This window comes from Choloepus didactylus, chromosome 10 (genome assembly GCF_015220235.1).
Source record: "Choloepus didactylus isolate mChoDid1 chromosome 10, mChoDid1.pri, whole genome shotgun sequence".
Lineage (NCBI taxonomy): Eukaryota > Metazoa > Chordata > Mammalia > Pilosa > Megalonychidae > Choloepus > Choloepus didactylus.
Genome location: NC_051316.1, coordinates 8337032 through 8363485, shown reverse-complemented (window position 1 = coordinate 8363485; position 26454 = coordinate 8337032). Strand labels below are relative to the sequence as shown.

General features: G+C 39.2%; 1 protein-coding gene across 1 annotated transcript in view; it reads right to left on the bottom strand.

Annotated features, from left to right (window-relative positions):
- Positions 1-26454, bottom strand: part of LOC119505210 (zinc finger protein 596-like) — a 116507-nt gene that overhangs the window by 45541 nt on the left and 44512 nt on the right. The window lies entirely within an intron of this gene.

The window sequence follows — 26454 nt, the reverse complement described above, 5'->3', positions numbered from 1 at the left end:
TGCGTGTTTAGTTGGTGTTGCCCACCCTGTATAAGGGGCATGTGTCTGGGCTGTCAGGGAGGCAGGGTGGCTATAACAATCAAATCTCCCTTGTGTTCCTGGAGTTTGAAAGCCGTTGCAATGGTCTAATCCTTCAGTTCAGTCCTGCCACAGTTTGTCTCTGCCACTGACCCACAAGTCCTTGGTATTGGTGTGTGGTCCCTGAGACTTGCTAGTGGGTCCCTCTTCCAGGACTTGCACCCCCTGGTCCTCTGTTGAGGGATGACTGTGCTATGTCACAGGTGAGTGCCATCCCCCCAGGGTGGTTCTGAGCTGCCAGTCTGTGTAGGGAGTCTCCCAGACTGCTGAAATTATGTCTGAATGGAGCTTGTTAATTCACACTGCTCCACCTTCCCAACTCTGGGACAACCAGCTGAGGGTGCATAGAAGGCTAATGTCCATGCCCAATTTTGTGGTGTATGCATGTTATTGGAAGCACTTCCATCACCCTCGGTTGTCTGGGGCAGCTCTGGGCTATGGGGCCAGTGATGCACAGGAGTGTTTCCTGTCCACCAGGATGATGGCTGTGAGTGGATGCCCCACTTTCCTTAGGGAAATTGTGGTGTTTAGTGAATTTTCTCAGCCACTGGATTATTGCCTTTTGTCTCAGAGCTCTCTTAGTTCTGCTTTTGTCTTGATCTGCCCAAACTGCAAGTCTTTGAGGCTTTCCCTATTGGGCTTCTTAGAGTAATTGTTTTAGAAAAAGAAAAAATGATTTAAAAAAAAGGGCCCTCCTGGCAAATCTAATGGGTTATTGAAATGCTAAGAGACAAAGCAATTAGGGCTATTAAGGAAAGATCCAGGGGGCAGAGAGATCAATTTTTCTTCAGGATTTGCAAATGAGCCTCAGGGCCTTAGCTCTGCCCTTCCCCTTTCTATGTTCACCAGAACTCCAAAAAGCCTCTGCTTTTATTTTTGAGTTTTTCTTGCTGTTTTTTGCCATGTCTATCTCCTCTCTGCTGGGCTGGCTGCTCTCAGATTCTCTGGCATCTGGTCTCAGTCTATCTATGGTTGGAGTTTGGATCACTAGAATGAGTTTCTGATAAAAGCCACTACTGCAGTTCTCCCTTCTGCTTCCGAGAACTGATGGCCCCTCCTCCCACAGGACTGAGACTGGCAGGGAGGGGTGCGGGTCCCCTGGCCACAAAAACTTACAGATTTTGCTGATCTCAGCAGTTCCACATTTTCATGAGTGTTGTATGAAGTATGCCCAAAGTCAAATTGCTCTGCAGTGTCCAGTCCATGCAGTTCCTGGCTTTCTACCTACTTCCCTGGAGAAGTAAATAAAACATACACCTCACCAAACTGCTATCTTGCCCCATCCCCCTTAACTATTTTTAAAATAAAATTAAAAGTTTGAAAGTCATGGGACAGCTGAGAGAAGTCAAAATAATTTGTAAAGAGAAACCAAGCAACATATTGAAATTTTGGGTAGAGACATTTGTTTCCAAAGGAAATATTTTCTTTTAACTTTTTAAAAGTTTTCTGAATTTTAGAGAAATTGTATTCTGTATTATTTCATCAGCATATTCACTAATGAAGCTCAATTTTAACATTCTCTTATATTTTCCTATGTCTTCATATATAAAAGTAAATATGCCTTTACATACAATTGGAATGTTTAAAATTATTTCTCAGATGCTTTTGAGCACTGAAGTACTGATAGGCATTTTCCTAGTGGCTGGGTATGCAATTGTTGGAAAAATACATGTGATTCCCTTCCTGACTTAATATCTAAATATCCAAACAATCATTTAATTACACAGTGTGTTAGCATTTGGAAAAAAAGTGTAGGATGTTAGCAGAGAGCTAAACTTTCACAAAGGAACTGTGGTCTTATCTGAAGGCTTGGCTTAGTGAGGATCCATTTCCAAGCTCATTCATCTGATGTTTGGCAGCACTTACTTCCTCTTAAACTAACTGTTGATCTCAGAACCTTAGTCCATGGAAGTTGGCTGGAAGTTGTTCTCATTTCCTTTCCACCTTGGCACTCTACATGGAAGTTTGTATTATTCAAGCTTACAAATTGAGAAGGTGCTAGGGACTGCTAGGAAATTGGAATTCATAGTCTTTGGAATCCCAGGTTAGGAAGTGATTGCCCATCCCTTTTGCAGTATTCTCTTCTATTCACCTAGGTCCAGCTCTCAATCAAGGGGAAGTGATTACATTAAGTATGAATTCCAGGTGGCAGAGACCATTGGGGGTTCTACCACAGGTCTGCATACCTTCCTGTCACAAGCTCTGCTTCACATGGGATCAGCCAGAAACCAGATTTCCTTCATACCTTTGCTGAACCAAATATCAGATTTTGGCTCTTGTCTGTCTTATCTTTAGATTCACAGTCCTTTAACTTATTCAAAATTTCAATCATTCCATAAGTTTTTATTGAGTGTCTTGCATTGAGCTAAGGGCAAAATATTGAGCAGTAATCAGTATGTGATCCCAGGTTCTTTCGTCTTTTGAGGGGGAGTATGGTTCTCCTACCCACAACAACTGACTCTGGTGTCCCTGACAGCTTTTGGATTCTCATAAAATTCCCATCTAAGGATTTCAGAAAAATTAAATTTTCATTATTCCAAGTGTCTCTTTGTCCAGTTTTAAATTATACTGTTTGGCAGACAAAACTTTAACCTTTGTTGTACCTCCAGTTTAGTTTCTTTTCTTATTTATTACTCAGGTACTGTATAAACCCTTCCTCTGGAATGTTTGGGGATGGTGAGAAGATTGAACAACGCCTCCTCTGAGAATTCTATTTTGATGTTTTAGTTTTGCTCATTGCAGGGTGGAAAGGGAGATAAATGATGAGAGCTTCTTCAGCTAAATGCTTATGTGACCTCAATCCCTTTTTCCAACCCCAGGAAATCACTACAGTCTGTTGTCCTAACTCTGCAAGCATCCTTACGACCTATGTTTCCCTCAAAAAGTGTTGCTTCGTTTACAAAATGCATAAGGTAGGAAAAATGGAGGGCTAGAGAAGAACAGAGGAAAATTAGAATGTGACTGACAGAGTGAGGAACATGCAGATAAATGAAAAGAGAAATGAAGATTTCTGAAAAGTTCCCAAGTCCAAGGCCATTGAGCAGATATGTCTGTCCTCCCTCATTCAGCCCATCCACCACTTTCCCTTCTGGCATAGTCTGGATGCCCCTGCTTTCTCCAGGAATTGGTTCTGGGTCAACAGCTCAATATGGTGAGAATACCACAGCTCTCCTTCCCCTAGCCCCTGCCATCCTCCTGGCCCCATTAAAATCCTTTGCCAAACACTCAAAGAGTTCTTGTTCTTTGCCCAGCTGCTATGCATGTTATTTGGTCAGAATGATGGATTTGGGAAGGACACCCCAATGCCTAAGCACTGGTGTGGCCCAGGGTCCATGAGATGTCAGTATGAGAGTCTGGGTAGGGGAAGAAGGGAAAGAGTGTCTGTTGGATATTTCACATCCCAAACATCTCAATCTGCACAAGGAAGTATGCTCTTTCTCTTCAATCTATTCCTTAGATGGAGGCATCCTACCTCCCAACCAGCAATCAATCCTGCTAGAAACCTAGATGGGGAAAATCCAGGCCTGCATCCTGGTAGCTTCTGATATCAGCCAAAAAACTGCACAAGGGGATTTGGAACTGATTAACATTCAAACAACCCCCAATCCCTTCCATCAGATGCTCCAATATTTCTGAGGTGAAACATACTTTACTTCAACCAAGACACTGGTCAAAGGAGAATGTTTAGACTCTTAAATATTCACAACCAAGAGGTGGCTTCTAGAAAGCATTCATGCCTATCACTATGACCAAGTTCCCCATAAACACATAATCTGAGTAAGAGCAGTTTGGCTAAACTGTAAACATAGCTTCATGACTGACAAACTCACTGCACCCAAGGTATACTGCCACAATGTGGTCCCTTCTCTTCCAAAGACACCTCCTCTTTCATGCTTCACTAATGAGCCATTGCTAAGGTATAGGGGGCACCAAGAGTCAGAGGAAGCCCATTTTCCCTTCAGAAAGATCTGGCATCAAGCCCCTTTTTCTTTTAACTTACTCTTCAGATTTCAGGGGAATAGGAACTCAAAAGGAGCTCAGTTTCTCAGTGAGAAAATGGGCTGAGCTGAGCTGACTTGGCAAGAACACAAATTGGGGGCCAGTTTCCACTTGCAGGTATCATTTCTCAGGATATCCTTCTATGTATTAGGAGCTGAAATCAGACCTCTGCATGAAGTAGTCCCATTTTTTTCCTTAGGCCTTGTCTCTGTATCATTGTATTTGTAAAGTAGTAGGATCCTTTGCTAAGGCCCTCAAATATGCTCCCTCTTTCCTTCTATCTGGCCACAGTGGCTGAAGGTGGAGTCTCAATACCTACAAACTGAGCACTGGGTTTAATTGGTTCACTGGATTTCCACTCAGAGAAGTGGCTGCATTTGCTTGGGAATTCTGTATTATGGGGAGGATGTTGAAGCCAAATAATTTGTACAAATTCTCCTGTCTAGTGAGATACAGCTATAGGATGTGGATCCAGATTCTGATTCCAGAATCTGAACTCTTAATGGCTATGGAGTGTGCATCACTCAGGATGAGCCAGAAAATGGAGATGATAGGAGTTACTGACTTAGAAGATGTTGTCTGGCAATTAAAATGTGATGATAATTCCATGATACACATGTGAGATACAATTAAAACTAAAGAAGCCACAACACAATGGAGAGATTGACCCATTAGTAGTACCCAACCTCTGTGGCTTCTAACACCAGCCACAATTCTCACATTTTAGGAATCACCTAGAGAATGCAGAAATGAGAATACTCACCAAGTGATACATCCTTTCTGCTTTGGTTGGATACTAGAAGTCTGCATTTGTTTCAAGTACTTCAGAGATCCTGATGTGGGGCAGAAATGAACTTTGTAAAAGAGTGGTGTGCAAGATAAAGACCAATTATGATGGTCTCCCATCTCCATCAGTAAAGGCAGAATGGTCACTCCAGTGGTACTTACTCCTACCTTCTTTTATTTCCAAACTATGAGTTCTGAGGCATCCAATATGGTTACCATGCCCTTCACAGGAAGGTATTGTCCTTGTCCATTTATTAACATAATTGAGGAGGGAGTATCAAAAGGTATCCAAATAAATCATGTGGTTGCCAACATACTCATCCTACCCTCTATTGTTGAAAAACACTCTTCCTTCCTCCTGATCCTGATGATCAGGGTCAATTAATCTAGCTAAATTCTGCCTCCTCTTCTTGCCTGCCAGATACTGAACACAAGGATCCATACTGCCCCAGAGGAAAAAAGTTTCCATTTGGCAGCCAGAGTTTGTATTTCATTGCCACTGGTTTTGGGCTTCTCTCTTGCGAATAAATTTCAGAACAAGGTTTTGTTATTCCTCAAAAAAGCTGATGAGAATTTTGAGATGATTTAACTGTATCATTTTTAATTGAAATGTTAACAATGTTGAATCATATTATCTGTGAACTTGGATCTATGTGAATTGATAAAATTATTGTTCCTTTATAGGATATGAGGGGAACAATAAATGACACATCTCTATACCACATTGGAGGCAGTAAAATGATGAAAAATTAAGAAAGCAAGATGATCAGAATCTCTGGTTCTCAGTGATTAAAGGCATGTGGAAGATGGGGTTTGGGTATTCCTCATGTCACAGCAGTCACCTCTCCCCACAAATCTAAGGCCAGAAGGCACAAGAGATGCCCCCTCCCATTCTCCTATGCTCTCAAGGTTTACCTTGTTCTGCACTTAGGTTTGTTAATGAGCAAGGGATTGCAGCCTGACACAAACAGAAGTCAATGCCAGGACATTGGGATTTTGAGAAAACAGATTTAGTGAGGTCAAACAGCATGGAGACAGGAGACCCCCACTCAAATCTGCCTTCCTGAGTCTAAAGATCTTAGGCTTTACCTGGAATTCAAAGAAAGGAAGGTGGATAGAGTGACATTATTTAAGATGGCACATATTGATCAGTATGTAAGTGTGGGCCCAAGAAGCCCTTGAAAACCAGCAAAAGCCAGCTAGGGTAACAGAAAGTGGTGATAAAGAAAGGACTGTAAATGAGGGCATATGGTTACAACAGTGTTTTAGCTCACTTAGTTAAGATAAGATAACAAGTAAAGGAATGCTAATAAGCTAAAATAACCTTTACAGTTACAAGTAAAACCACTGTATTCAGCAGTTACAGATGTGCCCTACTACCCCCCTTCCCCTTATCATACACAGGCTATCCATTCTTGGCCAGGCTGGCACCTGCACTGCTTAAACCAGGAAAATGAGATGTCAGGTGGTATAAATTATCCTCAGAGGTTATTTATATGTGTGGGTTACTCTGTGCATGGAGAGGAATAAGTGACAATAAGCAGTTTAGAGCTTTTTCCCTAACATGAGCAAAAACACTCCATTTTCTGATTGCTGCACAGATGCACAAAGATTTGGGATGTGTTGGACCTGTTGGTGATCCAGATGATATGAACTTCTCTGCTTTTCTTTCCTCAATATCTCAGTGCTAAAATTTCAGGGCACAGAGAATCACAGGAGGCAGTTAATCCTGGATGGGACCAGAGAGGAACCAGGTACAGGAGGGTCCTGGAAATGGACCCTAATCATTCAAATTCTATGCAACCCACACCTTTCTCTGGATATCAGAAGAATCAGGCACTTTTCTTGAATTTGAACTTCTGTCTGCTGTCCTAAAATTCAGCTCACAGAGTGGATCAAGAGTCCAGCCAATGAGCACTTCTGTTTGCCCATGAAGTGGTTCTGGATTATGTAAATTAACAAGGAGCCTCCTCACTGGATTGGGGCATTCTTGTCTCCATGGCAACATGGTCTGTTATCTAGTCTCTGCTTCTGTGGAGTGAGGTCCCTGGACTGGATTCCCAGATAAGGGAATTTAAGCTGGGTTTTCCTGAAAGGGGACAGGGTGAGAGGGACCCTTGAGGAATGCTCCCGAACTTTCCTGCCACAGGGGCTAGCGCCCAGCAGGGAGGGCCTGTCTCAGCAATGCCTTGTAGTCAGAATCACCTGGTTTACATGGAGCTTTGGCAACCTCTACACCTCTCTGGTTCTTCAAACTATACTCCTTGATCTGCCCCTCCTCTGCCCCTTTCCCTTGTCTATATTGCCTACCCTCCCTTCTTACTGGCTCTGCCTTTCTCTCATGTTTCCACTAGTGAATAAATGGATTGGAAATCATTATTAACCTGTCCCCTATCTAGCTTATGTGGATGCAGCCTGAGCTGATGATAGGCCCTAAGGCCCTGGAGCCCCAGGACAGTGACCTGTCAGGAAAAGCAGAAAATACTTTTGAGATGTATGAAAATGAAGGCACATATTACAAGATGTGTTGGATGCATCTGAAGCAGTCCTTAGAGGGACAATTATAACTGTATATGCCTATATAAAGATAGAATAATGTTCTCAAATAAATAACCAAATCTTCTACCTTAAGATGCTGGAATGATAGAGCAAACCTAATACAAGCAGAAAGAAGGAGATGACAATGGTTTGAGCAAAACTTAATTAAATATATAATAGAAAATTAATATAGAAAATCAATGAAATGGAAAGCTGATTATTTGAAAGGATCAAGAAAACTGGCAAACCTTTTAGCTAGACTGACCATTATTGAAAGAGAGAACACTTAATTAGAAATGAAAAAGTATACATTAATCTTTAGAGAAATAAAAAGATTATATAATTTTAAAACATTATTGCAAAAAAATGGAAGAACATAGCTGAAATGGACAAATTTGCATAAAGACAGAGGCTACCAAAACTAATTGAAGAGGAAATGGTCTGAATGAATTTATAACAAGTGAAAAGGTTGATTTAGTAATCATTAACTACCCTATAAAAATTGCCCATGTCAAATGGTTTCATCAAGGAATTCTGCAAACTTTTTAAAGAATAATATGAAATCCTCACAACTCTTCCAAAAAAATAGAAGAGGGGGGTGCATTTCTCAACTCATTTCATGAAGCCAATAACACCTGATAACAAAAGACAAAACCATCAAGGGAAAAAGAAAACTACAGGCCAGTAGTTCTTATGAACATGGATGCAAAAATTTACAATAAAATGCCAGAAAGCTGAATCTAGCAACATATAAAAAGAATTATAGGTCATGACAAACAGAATTTATCCCATAAATACAAGGTTGGTTAAACATGGATGAAAAACTAGATGCTTTCCCTCTAAGATTATGTGCAAAAGAAAAAAATATCCCTTCTAGCCATTTCTGTTAAGCTTTGTACTGGAGGTTCTCCCCATGCAAATAGGCAAGAAAAAGAAATAAAAGCCATTCTTCTTTCTTTGCTATTTTTTCCAATTTTGAAATATTTACTGATATATTCAATTTGGAAATAATATTTTAAATATTTTTCAATTAATTCAAGTTTTTAATGTATAGAGTAATAACATTTACATTGAAGACATCTATTTGGGATATTTCTGCCATTGATTCCTAAATATTTGTGAGTCATATTTTCCCTGAAGAATCAGATAGATGCTATGGACCCCCTCACTGCTTATGCAAATATGCAAGCAAAAACAGTTGTGTTACAACAAACCTAAGTTGCTTTGTTTCCCCCTTAAATTCCATACCTCAACCTATTATCACTTCTAGGACTTCAGGTTTATAATGAGTTTTGGGGGCAGGAAAGGAAAAGTAATTTTTCTGGGGAGGGTCAAGAACCTATCTGGCATCTCCTGCCCTTTCACTAGCCAGCCCTCAAGAAAGTTTAATTTATGACATGGACATTCTCCCTAGGGATCACTTTCTTTCTCCCAGGCTTTTGTATATTAGTACCATTTAATCCAGACAAAGAGTGAGGATTTGGAGGGAACTCATACAAAATGCATCACCAAAGATCAGTGCCATGTGAATACATGAATTAATGTACACGCACCCTGCCTAAGTCATGTTGAAAATTGGGCCCTTCTCACATATGCAATGATCTTCCACCTCCCCTTCACTTGAGATATCAGGGTGACAAAAGCCATGTGGCACACATTTTTTAATGTAGGAAATGATCCACTCCCTGACTTAGGAGTGTGAGAATTTTTCTTCCCCAGGTATCCTCAATACTCCAAGATTGACAAATTTCTTTTTCTTTTAAGATTTAAATTAATTTAAATTCCATTTCAAGTTAAGAGAACATTGCCATTTTAAAAGGAAATTTTGTGAACCAGCTGAAATTACTCCCATGATATCTGTTTGTCTATCTTCCATTCATCATCACTATGTTCATATATTATAACAGTATATGATAATGGCACTCATCTTGTGTGGTACAGTTTTCAGATATTCTACTTCAGACAGGATCATTCTTACCAATTACCAGGGTATGAAAATTAAGAGGAAAATTTAGGAAGGTAGGGGCTTTGTCTATTGGAAGCTCAAACTCTGTTTTGATTTCCAGTCAGATCATTCTCAGTGCTGATGCTTCATTCCTCTTTCAAATACATTTACAGAGACATGCACACTCAGCATACATAAAAATCCATTATAAGGCAATATCACATGAGTTGTGGTGTGATATCTGAAAATTTCCCAAGAAACTGGTAATTATGACTTCCAGATGGTGATTATAAAATTTGCTCCTGAGTATTCTTAGCTAAAACTCTTTTCTCCACCAATTCCAGGTAAACCTACAGATTCACAAGGCAAAAAAATACATGATCTGCCACTTTAAAACCATGACTATGGTTCAATTATTCCCTTCAATTACTTCTGTTTCTACATGTATGAAATGATTTAAAAAATCATGGTTTTAAAATATCCAGTGAGCTAATGGATAAAGTGCTTCTGATCTAATCAACAATTATTAAGTATAAGTGACAGGTCTACTATACATAAAAATAGCAGAAAAAAATTGAAGCAATGAACAGCCTTCTGCAGAACTGAACAGGCTTCACAGACAACTTGGAATCAATAGACTATTTCTCTGTCAACTTTACAAAACTCTGGTGCACATAAGAAAATAAAAGTGTAGACAGTTCACTAGCACAAGCCAGAGGCCCCTGAGACTTCTATAGTGATATGAGGTCATAAGTTTATTCTTTCTGTGATAGCATGCCTCCATACTCAATTTTCACCTGGAACCCCAGCCCCAGTTTACATTGTCTCTCTTATATCTTCAGGTTGATTCCCTGTTGAAGAATAAAATTAATTCTTTATTGGTTCTGGTCTCTTCAGCTCTTCAAAAATATTCAGAGGGCCTAAAATTTTACTCCAATTACTATATTCCTTCTGTATTCACAGCCTAAATCAAGGAAAAATACTTTCTATTCAGTGCTTCTTTCATCAAATTTGAACAAAGTTCATTTACAAACAGATCAGAGATGGTTGGTGTCAAGAAGGTAATGAGAATTTCAAGCATCTTTTCAAAATATACTAATATATTCTGTCAAGACACTAAGAACAAAATGAATTACTTCTCATTGTCTTTCACGGTCTCTTTCTTGTATTCTCCTGAAGAGTGTATGCCTCATATCAGGTGATTCTACTCTCCTGATGAACTGTCTGTGTCACTACTTGATTTCTGTGCCTATTCATCTCTATCTCTAGTTATTCATCCTAATCCTAAAAACATTACAATCAAAAACATGTGAAATGAATGGATTACTTCCCCAACTAAGACCATGACCTGCATGGGAAAAATAAAACATCACATCTTACATAGCATTAATGGAGGCTGGAATTAATTAGCATAAGTTGTGAAAAGATTATTCCTTAGTCCTAAAGCACCATAATCATCAAGAGCCAAGTAGAAACTTAAGTGAATCTCAGATCCCTGAATGTCTCCTGTATGCATTTAGAATAACCAGGCCAATACAAGAAAGTTGAATATTCTGGAAATAGGGGTGTAAATTCAGTGGAAACACATTTACTACTCACCTGTGGTTGTGTTATCAATATCTTGGTCATCAACTCTCTTCTGTGGCTTTTCACTCACAGACTGTCCAAGCACTAAGCAGGCGATGATGAGGAGGGAGAAAGAATCCAGGCTCAAGACTTGTTCACTATTTACAGACTCAACTGTCATGTGTACTGAAAACATCAGTTGGAAGCAACCCCACAGCCCAACCAACAGAAACATGTAGTATGCAATCAGAGAAACAGAGGGAGGACTGTCATCTCCCAGACTCAAATGCAAGAAGGTAATGGATGTTGTTTCTAGTAATGAAAATATGAGTACAGATATCTTACAGATAACATGAAAATCATGGAGTTTCATATCTTAATTATGCTATGGTGTACAGTGTTTTTCAGTCCCCTACTTGATATAATTCATATCACATGTGGATCTCAGTCTCTGCATCTGAGTATTGTGGAATTTCTCTGATTTAAGTATTCTTGGTTTATATGCTGGCTCTCCAACATTCATCCCAGCCCTCTGGTCCTTCACTCCCTTCCAGCTTTACCTTGCCCCTTCCCTCCTGTATGCACTTGCCCTAAATCATCTTTGTTCAACCCCATGTGATTTAAATTAAGATCACTCTCTCAATACTGACTTTTTAGAACATTTCCCAGTAGATTTGGATATCAATCAGGCAACTTAAAAATTATTTCTTGATGGGTTTCATCAATGCAAAGCTAATTCATTTTGAGGGATCAGTGATGCCCATCCTCCAAATCAAGGCTTGTAACCCCTGTATAGGAAAGTAGCAGGAGAGCCCTCTACCATGGGACTTGCCCTTGGGAAGACTGATGCTGCAAAAGAGAGGCAAGGCCTGCCTACAATTTTGCCTGAGTCTCCTCCTGAATGTCTCTTTGTTGCTCAGATGTGGCCCACTCTCTCTAGTTAAGCCAACTTGTCAGGTGAAATCACTGCCCTCCCCCCTACATGGGATATAACACCCATGGGAGTAAATCTCCCTTGCAATGTGGAATATGACTCCCAGGGAGGAATCTAGACCTGCTGTCATGGGATGGAGTACATCTTCTTGACCAAAAAGGGGATGTGAAAGGAAATGAAATAAACTTCTGTGGCAGAGAGTTTCCAAAAGGAGCTGAGAGGTCACTCTGGTGGGCACTCTTATGCACAATATAGACAACCACTTTTAGGTTCTAATGAATTGGAATAGCTAGCAGTAAATACTTGAAAATATCAAACTACAACCCAGAACCCTTGAATCTTGAAGACAATTGCATAAAATGTGGCTTATGAGGGTTGACACTGTGATTAGGAAAGCCATATGGACCACACTCCTGTTTGTCCAGTGTATGTATGGATGAGTAGAAAAATGGCAACCAAAGAAAAAGGCACCCAGTATTCTTTTCCACTTTAATTGTTCTTTTTCACTTTAATTTTTGTTCTTATTATTTTTGTGTGTGTGGTAACAAAAATGTTCAAAAATTAATTTTGGTGATGAATACACAACTATATAATAGTTCTGTGAAGAACTGAATGTATGTTTTGTATGACTGCATGGTATGTGAATATACCTCAATAAAATTGAATTAAAAAAAGAAAGTAGCAGGAATACATGGGTCATAAGTTTTCTGTCATATACTGTGGTCTTCATAAGGCAAGGAGGCTCAGAAAATATAGAATGAAATGGTTTAGGAAGATATCTAGCTGTTCCATCAGCTTATTTAGTAAAGTGGCTGCAGAAATCTTGTCCTATAATATTCATTAGTGGGAATATTCCTGCATTTCATTTTCTCTCTCTCTCTGTATATGTGTGTGTTGTTTGTGTGCAAGCATTAATCATTTATATCTTGTAAATTATCCCCCAAAACACCATTAATAATTAAATGAATTTCATGGACAAATGATGATAATTTGTCATAACTAGAAGTGGATTAACTCACCAATTTATACCTCAGGTCCAGAAAGAAGAAAAACAAATTGTGCTAAGTATGACTGTATGCTTCATGATTGACTTATATTTGGTTACTTAATCCTTACAATAATCCTACCATCTATTGCTTATTTACCAATTTAACAATGACATTATCACAGGTTCAGCAGTCTTTAGTAACATGACAACATTACATGAGTGGACAATGACATAGCTAAATTTTGCTTTGCCTGTCTGCCAAGCTCAAATTCTTTGAAAATCACATATCTCTCCTCCATTTTACCTGTAATGCCCCTTTCACATCAATCATCAGAGGTTCTACCCTGTGACCACAATTTCCTCTCCTTCAGTTTGTTCACACAAATACTCTCCATGCCCAGATTACCATACAAAATGGGGACCCTCTTGTCAAACATCAGCCTTTCTAGCTCCTCATTATACTTCCCATGTTAGTCTACATTTACTTATTTCAGTATATACCAAGACAAACAGTATGTCCCTCTGACTATTTACCATATCTACTGATCAAAATATCAAATCAGTCACTCCAAATACCTGCATTTACCCATATAGGTTGTGTCTGTAGCTGATAAAACAGATTACTAGTCCACAAACATTGGTCTTAAGACAGTCACAACTCCTACTGATTTTCAAATATACCTGATGACCCTACTATGCCTTGATAATTAAATCATTACTGCATACTCCAGAAATACTACAAATCATCTCCAAACTGTTTGAATCTCATGCATTTTCCCTCATTTGAACAGATGGAATTGTTCTTGATGAAGCACAAGGATTATGTAACTTGCCATTTTAAACCATAATACCATAATATCTTCAAATGTTTCACTCATAAATTACTCCTCGCCTATTAAATTGAAAAGTCATGTTATCTCTCTTAAGTCTAATTTCTCCAACTGAACCCTATTTCATGATTTGTTGTGAATTCTAGAATTGATTATAAATTAAACATCCTTTACCAGAAACCTCTCCCTGTCTTTACAATACATCTCATCATTTAAGCTCATTTTGTCTCCACTATCTTGAAAAGAAATTTCCTCAGAATATATTTTCCCTCACGTTCCTGCTGTCCAGATCCTCCCCTGACAACCAAATTGAATGTGCAGTTACCATTTCATCACACTCATTTCACCTTTTGACTCACAAAGACCAACACTGTTTACCTCATAAATAAAACTTGTTAGCATCATCAATGTTATCCCCATAAATAAATCTTTATTTGTATCCAAAGAATTGAGCTGTGACCTCCTTTTTTGGGACTTCCTTTTTCCTTGCTTCCCTGACATCTCAGTCTCCTGATTGTCTTCAAACCACTCTCATCAATCCTTCTCCATGTTCTCTGCAAGGAAGTCTTCAAACAACACTACTAGCACATCTTGAAACTAAATCAGAGCCCCTCTTCTCTTCTTCTATTATGCACTGTCTTAATCTGTTCACACATTTATTTAATTGCTTTAATTTCTTTCATTACTGTCTCCAAATTGAAAGAAAAAAACATTTTTCTGCATTCCTTTTCTGGGCTACCTTAGCTACATCTTAATTATATGCACATGGAATGAAACACATCTCAGGACATTACCTTTCCTTGATCTATTCACAATATAAACATTACTCCTCCTCCAGTCTCCAATCATAGTTAATGGCTCCACCAGTCATCTGTGATCTTTTACATGCTTATTTGGAAACTTTAAGTACAAACACTGCTATTATCACTACACTGAGCCCTATTTTCATTATTCATTTACACCCCAATCTACTAACATAAGTCCCTACCCCATACTCATTTTCTATCAGTCTCAGTCTGTATGCCAATTCCTCATAGATCCCTTCACTGATCTCCAACCAAAGTTAGCCTTTCCATTGCTTTCCCCTTCACTTGATTGCTATCCTTTTACTTCATCTAATTTGTCATTATAAACATAGAGCGTGTATCCCTTTCACATATGTGTGTGTGTGTGTGTGTGTGTGTGTATATATACACACACACACACACACACACACACACATATATATATATCCATATATCTATTTTTGGTTTGTCTCCCATAGGGTTTAAATGCAGAAAAATCAACTTCTTAATGCTAATATCAGAAATGTTTTCCTTTGACTATAACCTCTGTATTTTAAATCCAGAGAAATATATTTGCAACCTAACTCACCCAAAAACATTTGTCCCCAAATGCCCACATTTAGACTACACAATTATGATTAAAAATAAGTTTTTATAAAAAGGAGCTCTGTCTCTTCTGCAGAAAATTCTCTCCAATACACACTAGAACCCAAATACACAGATTGAAAAAGACAATGAAACCAATTCTTTATTAAGGATGCTGTTACCATACTCTGGAATTCAGAGTTTCTTTCTCTTGAAGCAACAAACAGTGTTTGGAAGGTGAACTCTTTTTTATGCCATCAGTAACATCAGGGGACATGTAATTTGAGTACAGCACTTTGATTAACTTGAAGGTCAAGCAAGATAAGTCTAATCAAGTTATGCCACTTTTACAAAATATTTACCCTCTTATTAGGTGAATCATGTAAATGCAATCAAGAAAGACAGATTATGTTCCTTAATCCTGTCATCCTTCTTAAAGTGCTTAAAACAAACTTCTGACTTTGTCTCAAGATTTTTGGTGGATTTGGTTTGACCTGGGCAGTAAGGGAGACAATTTGAAGAGGATTCTTAATGCTCTATTTCTTAAAGGACCTGTGATCTGACTACATTTTCTCAGGATGTTGTCATCAGTGTGACTTTATATAAAAAGAACTTTGTGTGCTTAAAATTTATATTCAAGGAAAATTATGATTCATAGTTATAAAATGTGTATATTTTATTACTATGAAAGAGAAAGATCATCCTTTTTAGGTCTCTTCAAATCAGATTTAGCTGATATCCTAAGGGCTGCAAATCCCTATAATCTTCAAAATATTTGGGATTCATGGAATAAAGGATGAAGTTTCATTGATGACTTACCTATAAATAAGAAAACTTTGAACACATTTTAAAAGAAAATTAAATAATTAAAAAGATTAGGGAAACTACCTATAATGAATTTCTTAAGAAAATTCAAGCAATATATTTTCATTTTTGCCACAAGCATTTGATCCCATAAGCTGTGAGGTCCCATTGAAGCTTGAGTTCTCCCTTTGCTCATATTGCTTCCTCCCCCTCTCCACATACAATGATCCAAAGGACATTCCATAAAATATGGACTGCTCTCTAAATTCCATCTCAGGGTCTCCTATCTTGAGAAATTAATCAGTAAGTATAGTTAAATGAGTCTAGGGAAAAGAAGGCTTATAAGCAAACAATAAAAACACTGTTGAGTTTGAAAATATATTGAAGATTTATAACATCTCATAGGGATATTTTATTTAGTGGACTACTGATATTGTCAGCAAGAATGATGTCTGTGGATTAGTGGGAGTAAAACCCGTCTGGAGTGGAGTGAGGATGGAGAGAAACAAGGGGAAATGTGCTAATGAAATTGACTCTACCCTCAACCTGAACTGTAAAGAAGATGAGATGGTAATGGCTGAAAATAAAAGAATAAAAAGTTTTACGTAAACTTCAGAATGACAGATATTGGAATATTTCTAAATGCTAAAAGGATGGACATATTGAGGTGTAATTCAAGATTAATTGTGTACCTTGAAAGATAGTACCCAAAAAAGACTATGGTTGGGAATAAATATAATTCACTACTCATTAGGGGAGTGATAAAATAACCAACTGATTCTAGCTCAGCAATATTTTAAAATTTACTGGAGGGAAGTAACTTCCTTCAAATGTTTCTGTTTTACTTCGGGAATCAGTTTCAATATGCCAAATATGAAAGGAAAGACAGGACTATGTGAATTGCAAAGGTCATGACAAAGATTTGAAACATTATTTATCAAGCTGAGAAATGGAATTGACCTGTAAAATATAAGATAGTCCTGAATTTTTGATAAATGTTCCATATGGTGTGATGTTATATAATTTTAGGTGCAGTGATAACTTTATGTCCACTGGCAGAAGAATCTCTTCTCCGGAACCAAGAGTTTTAGCCCCAAATGACCTATCACTACAGGCCCAAAAAAGCATGCATTTTCCTGATATCTGTTTATGCAGTTCTTATCCTGGACATTTCCAGCTTGGAAACATTCTATGACACATGGGAAGCCTCATCAATAGGGGTCTGAAGATTAGGTGCAATGTAGCAGTTGCAAGGAAGAGAAGAACACCTAGTACTAAGATGTACCAGAAATAGGCACATTTCAAGTGACCAAATGGATTACAAACTGAGTGTGCCTGGAGTCAGGGTTTGAACATAAAGACCCATCTGCCCAAATGCATCTGATGTTCCTAGATTTCCAGGATAAGTCCAAACAATATCAAGTATTATCTATGTAAACTCCATGACACAAGAAGCCAAAAGTAGCTGAAAAGCCAGGATGGGCAGTAATTTTTCTCTAACCATCCAAATTCTGATCTTGTGTCACTGTTCATGATTTCAGCCCTTATTTCCTGGGGCATTCATCCACCCTTCTGTAATGAATTTACTCATTGTTAACTAAAAGGCCTAACATGCAGGACTTGAAGCTATGGTCATATAAGAAAATCAGGAAATCTTCTCTCCAAAATATAACTATTAATGGGGCAGAATTGACCAAAGCAACCAATTCAGCACTCTTCAAAGAGTTCAAAGGCATACATCAGTCTTCATAGCATTTATGCATGTCAGAAGACTGGAAGTCTGTGGCATCTGATATGGGGTTGCTCCATTCCCCTACTCACCCCAGCTTGGTCAATGTGGAGGTTCTGCCAGGGCAGAGCAGGCCATGATGACCAGAAGCACTTCTCCTACAGTGCAACAGGGCTCATTATATATGGGGTGGAGTGCATTTCCATTCCTAGCAGCATAATCAATGGAAGTGACCATCTCAGAGACTAGAAGTTGGGGAGGGTAAAGGACTCCACAAACCTGAGGATGTGTTGTAGGGCAAGCACATACCCAGCTGGTGCTGCATGCAGGAGCAGTGGAAGCCAGATTGGGCCTGTGACATTTTGGATGTACTATGTCACCCAAAACACCACTATCTTTGATGTAATCTTGTGGGGCAGGCATATTGGTGTTGATTAGGTTGAAACCTATTGGTTCAGTGTTTCCATGGAGATGCAAGTCAATCAACTGTGGGTGAGAACTTTCACTGGATTATTTTCATGGAGGTGTTGCCCCACCCATTAAGGGTAGGTCTTTATTACATCACTGGAGTACTTTCAAAATGGCCACACAGGCCCAGGTGCAGTGCAGCTAAGTTTGACATTTTGGAGAGCTGCTCAGAGTGACATTTTGAAGAGGAGCTGCAGGTAAGAGAGGACAAAATGCCCCAAGAACATTTTGGAGAACACTTTGAAGCACAACCTGGGAGAAAGTGGACACCAGGTACATGCCTTCCCAGTGAACAGAGGTTTTCTGGATGCCAATGGTGTTTCTCCAGTGAATGTACCCTATTGCTGATGCCTTACACTGGACAGTTTATGGCCTTAAGACTGTAACCTTGTAACCAAATAAACCCCCTTTATAAAAGCCAATCCATTTCTAGTATTTTGCATTCTGGCAGCATTAGCAAACTGGAACAGATTTTGGTACTAAATAAGTGAGTTGCTGTGCTGAGATAGCAAATACCAAGTATGTTGGAATGGCTTTTCAAATGGATAAGGGGAAGATTCTGGAAGAACTGTGAGAAGCTTGATAGAAAAGGCCTGGTCAGCTTTGAAGAGACTGTTGGTAGAAATATTCAGGGCTAGTGTTGGATGGGGCAAAGACATATTCACAGAAGGTTAAATTCAGATACTGAACTTATCTCCAAGTGAGTCTGTATATTTCTAAATTGTCTGTGTTAAAAGATCATTTAAAAAGTGTAATAAGACCTTAAAGTATGCCATGTTACCCTGCTTTTGACACTTTTTATTTTTAAAGTTAAATAAGTACTCCCCCTCCCCAGTGCAGTTCCTCCAACAAGGATCAGGGAGTGAAAGGGTTATTTGGTGGGAAGGGGCTTGCAAAGCAGGGATTTCAGAGCCAGCTCCCAGGTCTTGGTGATTCAGATCATGTTCTATGCACCGAGGGAGAGACCCCACTGTTGTCTGAGTTCAGCAATCACTGCACAGACCTGACACCAGGCTACCAAGATTTTACAGAACTACAGGCAGAATGGAGTGGAGCCTGGAAGGGGTGCTGATCCCAGGAAGGAGAGTCTGGAAAACAAGGGCTCTCTCATGAGGGGTGGGGTGTTGGGCCCTGAGGGAGCTCAGAGCTGGAAAGATGACCATGGTCAACACACCTATGCAGGGCAGTGTGGGCCGGTGGCTTCCCAGCTGCCTACCTCAGGCCTTCCAATACCTTGAGTGCTCTGTGAGAAGGGCTGTGTATGCATATGCTTTTCATTTACTTTTTCCTCCTTTTGTATGCTGCATCCCAAAAAGCAGTAGGTGCAAGGGCAGACAAACCTAAAAGACACCCACTCTGCTGGCAGCAAATTTAAGGCCACTGGGGAACCCATTATACCATGGACCTCCCATTAAAGAATCACAATGTATGCCTATACGGACAAAGCTCAGAAACATACTGTTACCATTTACATTTTCAATGTTGGTAATTTTGGGGAAAGAATACTCCAATAGCCAGAGGAAATTGCAGTGGGGGAGTCACAATTCTTACTGTAGAATCACCTTTTCCTCAATTCCTCTGGCCCAGAATTTGACAGTTCCTTCCTTGGATTAGCCCACCTTGAGCTCTGGATGCCTGTATTGAACAGCCTCAATGCTGAGCCACTTTCTCCCACAACAAACATCCTCCATTCTAATTTTTGGGTGTTACATCCACATCCATGACTGTCTTGGCCACCATGCACAGTCCAGCTGCTCAATGCAGCCTGGATACAGCTGGGATGAAGAGGAAGGAGACCACTTCCTTCTGCTAGGGTTTGGGTCCTGTGTTTCTAGCCTTTGCAACACACTTCTTCAGAGATCTCCTGGACTTAATGGAATTGTGGCAGATGCCACATAATGGCTGAGCAGCAAGGTGGATGCCTGTGCTGTTTCTGCACCTATCATTCCCTGCAATGCTGTAGAACTATAGGACTTACAGCCTTTCAGAAGAGCCTGCCTTGCTGCAGTCTTTGAAAACACCTAGCCTTGCACCTCCAGTGAATGAATTTCTAGGTGGATTAAAAACAGTCTAAATTATCAGTATATATTTTGGAAAAAAGACACTTGTGGTAGTGCCCTTTGTAAAGAAGGAAAGTTTTTACCTGAACTTGAAGTCTTTCACATTAAACAATGATCTTTTTTTTGGTGGTCTGCTATTGGTGACAGGTCACTGAACTAGGCATCCCTCCTCCTCCACTGACCTGACCTGGGAATGTGACTCATCTGCTGTAAAGCTTAGATTTCTTCATTGTGAAATTGAGGAATAACAATGTTAGAGTTTCTTGTGGGCTTTTGTTTTGAATTAACCAGAATCAAAATAGTATAAAATCCCTTAGAGGAAGGTCATCACCTGCCTTTCCCATTGATGTAATCCCACTTCTTAGAGGAGTGCCTGGCACATGGGGACCCTCAAAGTATAGTGAATGAAGGAAAAAAGCATTATAAAGGGAAACTGAAAAAGGTTTAGAATAACAGTTACTAAAGATTCATTGTTTATACCTAAAGAATATCAAATTTAGTTTACAGGTAGATTTAAGTAATTCACATACCTGTGGGTGGATTTTCACATGGATACGGTGTGAAATATTTTGTTAAACTTTCATATTTTCAATGAAGATTTGCAGTGAAGTGTCTTCTGAGTATCAAACTGTACAGCAAAAAATTAGTCAAGAATCTGAAGTAGCACAGCTATATAGTGGCAAGATTTTCAGGTCTTTCCAATTCTATACACAGATGTGCTTGGATGACATTATTCTAAAGCCTTTTGCACAGATGTTTCACCACACTCTTTCTTTCTCATTATTGTTAGAAATGGTCTGCTTTTTCCTAAGGCATGCAGCCAACTTTCCCCACAGTGGTTTGTTTTCCACAATAATCTAGTATTCTGCATACCTTATCTCCTCAGGAAGAAAATAATTTGCTCAGAATACCAGCCTCCCTTAAAGAGCCAATGTAGGTGCTTAGGGAAGTGTCAGGGACATGAAAGGGTTGTGTTTCCTGTGGGAGCAACATCTCACAATGTTTTCTGAGAGAAGTCAAAGAAGACTTGTACTGTGATCTTTTTCATATCTATGGTGGTAAATTTTCAGGTGTATTTTTTTCAATGAAACCTCATAGTTGAAGCAAGCATGAAGATATATTCACAAGTAATGTTTCAACCATTCTGCATATTTTGAGGTGTGGGAAATACAACTAGCTGTTTGTTTGCTTTTTTTTTCTGTTGAATTTTGGATTTTCTTTATGTTTTTTGTTTGTTTTCCTGAAAATGAGTTAACATTTAAACATCAAGGAAATCATAAACAAAATGACTGTTATATTTTTCAATTAAAATATAATAGTTACAGGTATGTTTTAGTTACTCCTCCAGGAAAGTAGGTGGAAAGCCAGGAACTGCGTGGACTGGACACCACAGAGCAATCTGACTTTGGGCAGACTTCATACAACACTCATGAAAACGTGGAACTGCTGAGATCAGCGAAATCTGTAAGTTTTTGTGGCCAGGGGACCCGCACCCCTCCCTGCCAGGCTCAATCCCGTGGGAGGAGGGGCTGTCAGCTCCTGGAAGGAGAAGGGAGAACTGCAGTGGCAGCCCTTATCAGAAACTCATGCTACTGATCCAAACTCCAACTGTAGATAGACTGAGACTAGACACCAGAGAATCTGAGAGCAGCCAGCCCAGCAGAGAGGAGACAGGCATAGAAAAAAAACAACAGGAAAAACTCCAAAATAAAAGCGGAGGATTTTGGAGTTCTGGTGAACATAGAAAGGGGAAGGGCAGAGCTCACGCCCTGAGGCTCATATGCAAATCCCGAAGAAAAGCTGATCTCTCTGCCCTGTGGACCTTTCCTTAATGGCCCTGGTTGCTTTCTCTCTTAGCATTTCAATAACCCATTAGATCTCTGAGGAGGGCCCTTTTTTTTTTTTTTTTAATCCCTTTTTCTTTTTCTAAAACAATTACTCGAAGAAGCCCAATACAGAAAGCTTCAAAGACTTGCAATTTGGGCAGGTCAAGACAAGAGCAGAACTAAGAGAGCTCTGAGACAAAAGGCAATAATCCAGTGGCTGAGAAAATTCACTAAACACCACAACTTCCCAAGAAAAGGGGGGTGTCTGCTCACAGCCATCATCCTGGTGGACAGGAAACACTCCTGCCCTTCGCCAGCCCCATAGCCCAGAGCTGCCCCAGACAACCCAGTGTGATGGAAGGGCTTCAAATAACAGGCACACACCACAAAACTCGGTGTGGACATTAGCCTTCCCTGCAACCTCAGCTGATTGTCCCAGAGTTGGGAAGGTGGAGCAGTGTGAATTAACAAAGCCCCATTCAGCCATCATTTCAGCAGACTGGGAGCCTCCTACACAGCCCAGAAGCCCAGAACTGCTCTGGGGGGACGGCACTCACCTGTGACATAGCACAGTCATCCCTCAACAGAGGACCCGGGGTGCACATCCTGGAAGAGGGGCCCACTTGCAAGTCTCAGGAGCCATACGCCAATACCAAGGACTTGTGGGTCAGTGGCAGAGACAAACTGTGCCAGGACTGAACTGAAGGATTAGACTATTGCAGCAGCTTTAAAACTCCAGGATCACCAGGGAGATTTGATTGTTAGAGCCACCCGCCCTCCCTGACTGCCCAGAAACACTCCCCATATACAGGGCAGGCAACACCAACTACACACGCAAGCTTGGTACACCAATTGGACCCTACAAGACTCACTCCCCCACTCACCAAAAAGGCTAAGCAGGGGAGAACTGGCTTGTGGAGAACAGGTGGCACGTGGACACCACCTGCTGGTTAGTTAGAGAAAGTGTACTCCAAGAAGCTGTAGATCTGATAAATTAGAGATAAGGACTTCAATTGGTCTACAGATCCTAAAAGAATCCTATCAAGTTCAGCAAATGCCAAGAGGCCAAAAACAACAGAAGATTATAAAGCATATGAAAAAACCAGACGATATGGATAACCCAAGCCCAAGCACCCAAATCAAAAGAACAGAAGAGACACAGCACCCAGAGCAGCTACTCAAAGAACTAAAGATGAACAATGAGACCATAGTACGGGATACAAAGTAGATCAAGAAGACCCTAGAAGAGCATAAAGAAAACATTGCAAGACTAAATAAAAAAATGGATGATCTTATGGAAATTAAAGAAACTGTTGACCAAATTAAAAAGATTCTGGACACTCATAGTACAAGACTAGAGGAAGTTGAACAATGAACCAGTGACCTCGAAGATGACAGAATGGAAAATGAAAGCATAAAAGAAAGAATGGGGAAAAAAATGAAAAAATCGAAACGGACCTCAGGGATATGATAGATAATATGAAACGTCTGAATATAAGACTCATTGGTGTTCCAGAAGGGGAAGAAAAGGGTAAAGGTCTAGGAAGAGTATTCAAAGAAATTGTTGGGGAAAACTTCCCAAATCTTCTAAACAACATAAATACACAAATCATAAATGCTCAGCGAACTCCAAATAGAATAAATCCAAATAAACCCACTCCGAGACATATTCTGATCACACTGTCAAACACGGAAGAGAAGGAGCAAGTTCTGAAAGCAGCAAGAGAAAAGCAATTCACCACATACAAAGGAAACAGCATAAGACTAAGTAGTGACTACTCAGCAGCCACCATGGAGGCAAGAAGGCAGTGGCACGATATATTTAAAATTCTGAGTGAGAAAAATTTCCAGCCAAGAATACTTTATCCAGCAAAGCTCTCCTTCAAATTTGAGGGAGAACTTAAATTTTTCACAGACAAACAAATGCTGAGAGAATTTGCTAACAAGAGACCTGCCCTACTGGAGATACTCAAGGGAGCCCTACAGACAGAGAAACAAAGAAAGGACAGAGAGACATGGAGAAAGGTTCAGTACTAAAGAGATTTGGTATGGGTACAATAAAGGATATTAATAGAGAGAGGGGAAAAATATGACAAACATAAACCAAAGGATAAGATGGCTGATTCAAGAAATGCCTTCACGGTTATAACGTTGAATGTAAATGGATTAAACTCCCCAATTAAAAGATATAGATTCGCAGAATGGATCAAAAAAAATGAACCATCAATATGTTGCATACAAGAGACTCATCTTAGACACAGGGACACAAAGAAACTGAAAGTGAAAGGATGGAAAAAAATATTTCATGCAAGCTACAGCCAAAAGAAAGCAGGTGTAGCAATATTAATCTCAGATAAAATAGACTTTAAATGCAGGGATATTTTGAGAGATAAAGAAGGCCACTACATACTAATAAAAGGGGCAATTCAACAAGAAGAAATAACAATCGTAAATGTCTATGCACCCAATCAAGGTGCCACAAAATACATGAGAGAAACACTGGCAAAAGTAATGGAAGAACAAATAATTGTGGGAGACTTCAACACATCACTCTCTCCTATAGATAGATCAACAAGACAGAAGACCAATAAGGAAACTGAAAACCTAAACAATCTGATAAATGAATTAGATTTAACAGACATATACAGGACATTACATCCCAAATCACCAGGATACACATACTTTTCTAGTGCTCACGGAACTTTCTCCAGAATAGATCATATGCTGGGACATAAAACAAGCCTCAATAAATTTAAAAAGATTGAAATTATTCAAAGCACATTCTCTGACCACAATGGAATACAATTAGAAGTCAATAACCATCAGAGACTTAGAAAATTCACAAATACCTGGAGGTTAAACAACACACTCCTAAACAATCAGTGGGTTAAAGAAGAAATAGCAAGAGAAATTGCTAAATATATAGAGACGAATGAAAATGAGAACACAACATACCAAAACCTATGGGATGCAGCAAAAGCAGTGCTAAGGGGGAAATTTATAGCACTAAACGCATATATTAAAAGGGAAGAAAGAGCCAAAATCAAAGAACTAATGGATCAACTGAAGAAGCTAGAAAATGAACAGCAAACCAATCCTAAACCAAGTAGAAGAAAAGAAATAACAAGGATTAAAGCAGAAATAAATGACATAGAGAACAAAAAAACAATAAAGAGGATAAATATCACCAAAAGTTCGTTCTTTGAGAAGATCAACAAGATTGACAAGCCCCTAGCTAGATTGACAAAATCAAAGAGAAGACCCATATAAACAAAATAATGAATGAAAAAGGTGACATAACTGCAGATCCTGAAGAAATTTAAAAAATTATAAGACGATAATATGAACAACTGTATGACAACAAACTGGATAATGTAGAGGAAATGGACAATTTCCTGGAAACATATGAACATCCTAGACTGACCAGAGAAGAAACAGAAGACCTCAACCAACCCATCACAAGCAAAGAGATCCAATCAGTCATCAAAAATCTTCCCACAAATAAATGCCCAGGGCCAGATGGCTTCACAGGGGAATTCTACCAAACTTTTCAGAAAGAACTGACACCAATCTTACTCAAACTCTTTCAAAACATTGAAGAAAATGGAACACTACCTAACTCATTTTATGAAGCTAACATCAATCTAATACCAAAACCAGGCAAAGATGCTACAAAAAAGGAAAACTACCGGCCAATCTCCCTAATGAATATAGATGCAAAAATCCTCAACAAAATACTTGCAAATCGAATCCAAAGACACATTAAAAAAAGCATACACCATGACCAAGTGGGGTTCATTCCAGGCATGCAAGGATGGTTCAACATAAGAAAAACAATCAATGTATTACAACACATTAACAAGTCAAAAGGGAAAAATCAATTGATCATCTCAATAGATGCTGAAAAATCATTTGACAAAATCCAACATCCATTTTTGATAAAAACACTTCAAAAGGTAGGAAATGAAGGAAACTTCCTCAACATGATAAAGAGCATATATGAAAAACCCACAGCCAGCATAGTACTCAATGGTGAGAGACTGAAAGCCTTCCCTCTAAGATGAGGAACAAGACAAGGATGCCCGCTGTCACCACTGTTATTCAACATTGTGCTGGAAGTGCTAGCCAGGACAATCCGGCAAGACAAAGACATAAAAGGCATCCAAATTGGAAAAGAAGAAGTAAAACTGTCATTGTTTGCAGATGATATGATCTTATATCTAGAAAACCCTGAGAAATCGACGATACAGCTACTAGAGCTAATAAACAAATTTAGCAAAGTAGTGGGATACAAGATTAATGCACATAAGTCAGTAATGTTTCTATATGCTAGAAATGAACAAACTGAAGAGACACTCAAGAAAAAGATACCATTTTCAATAGCAACTAAAAAAATCAAGTACCTAGGAATAAACTTAACCAAAGATGTAAAAGACCTATACAAAGAAAACTACATAACTCTATTAAAAGAAATAGAAGGGGACCTTAAAAGATGGAAAAATATTCCATGTTCATGGATAGGAAGACTAAATG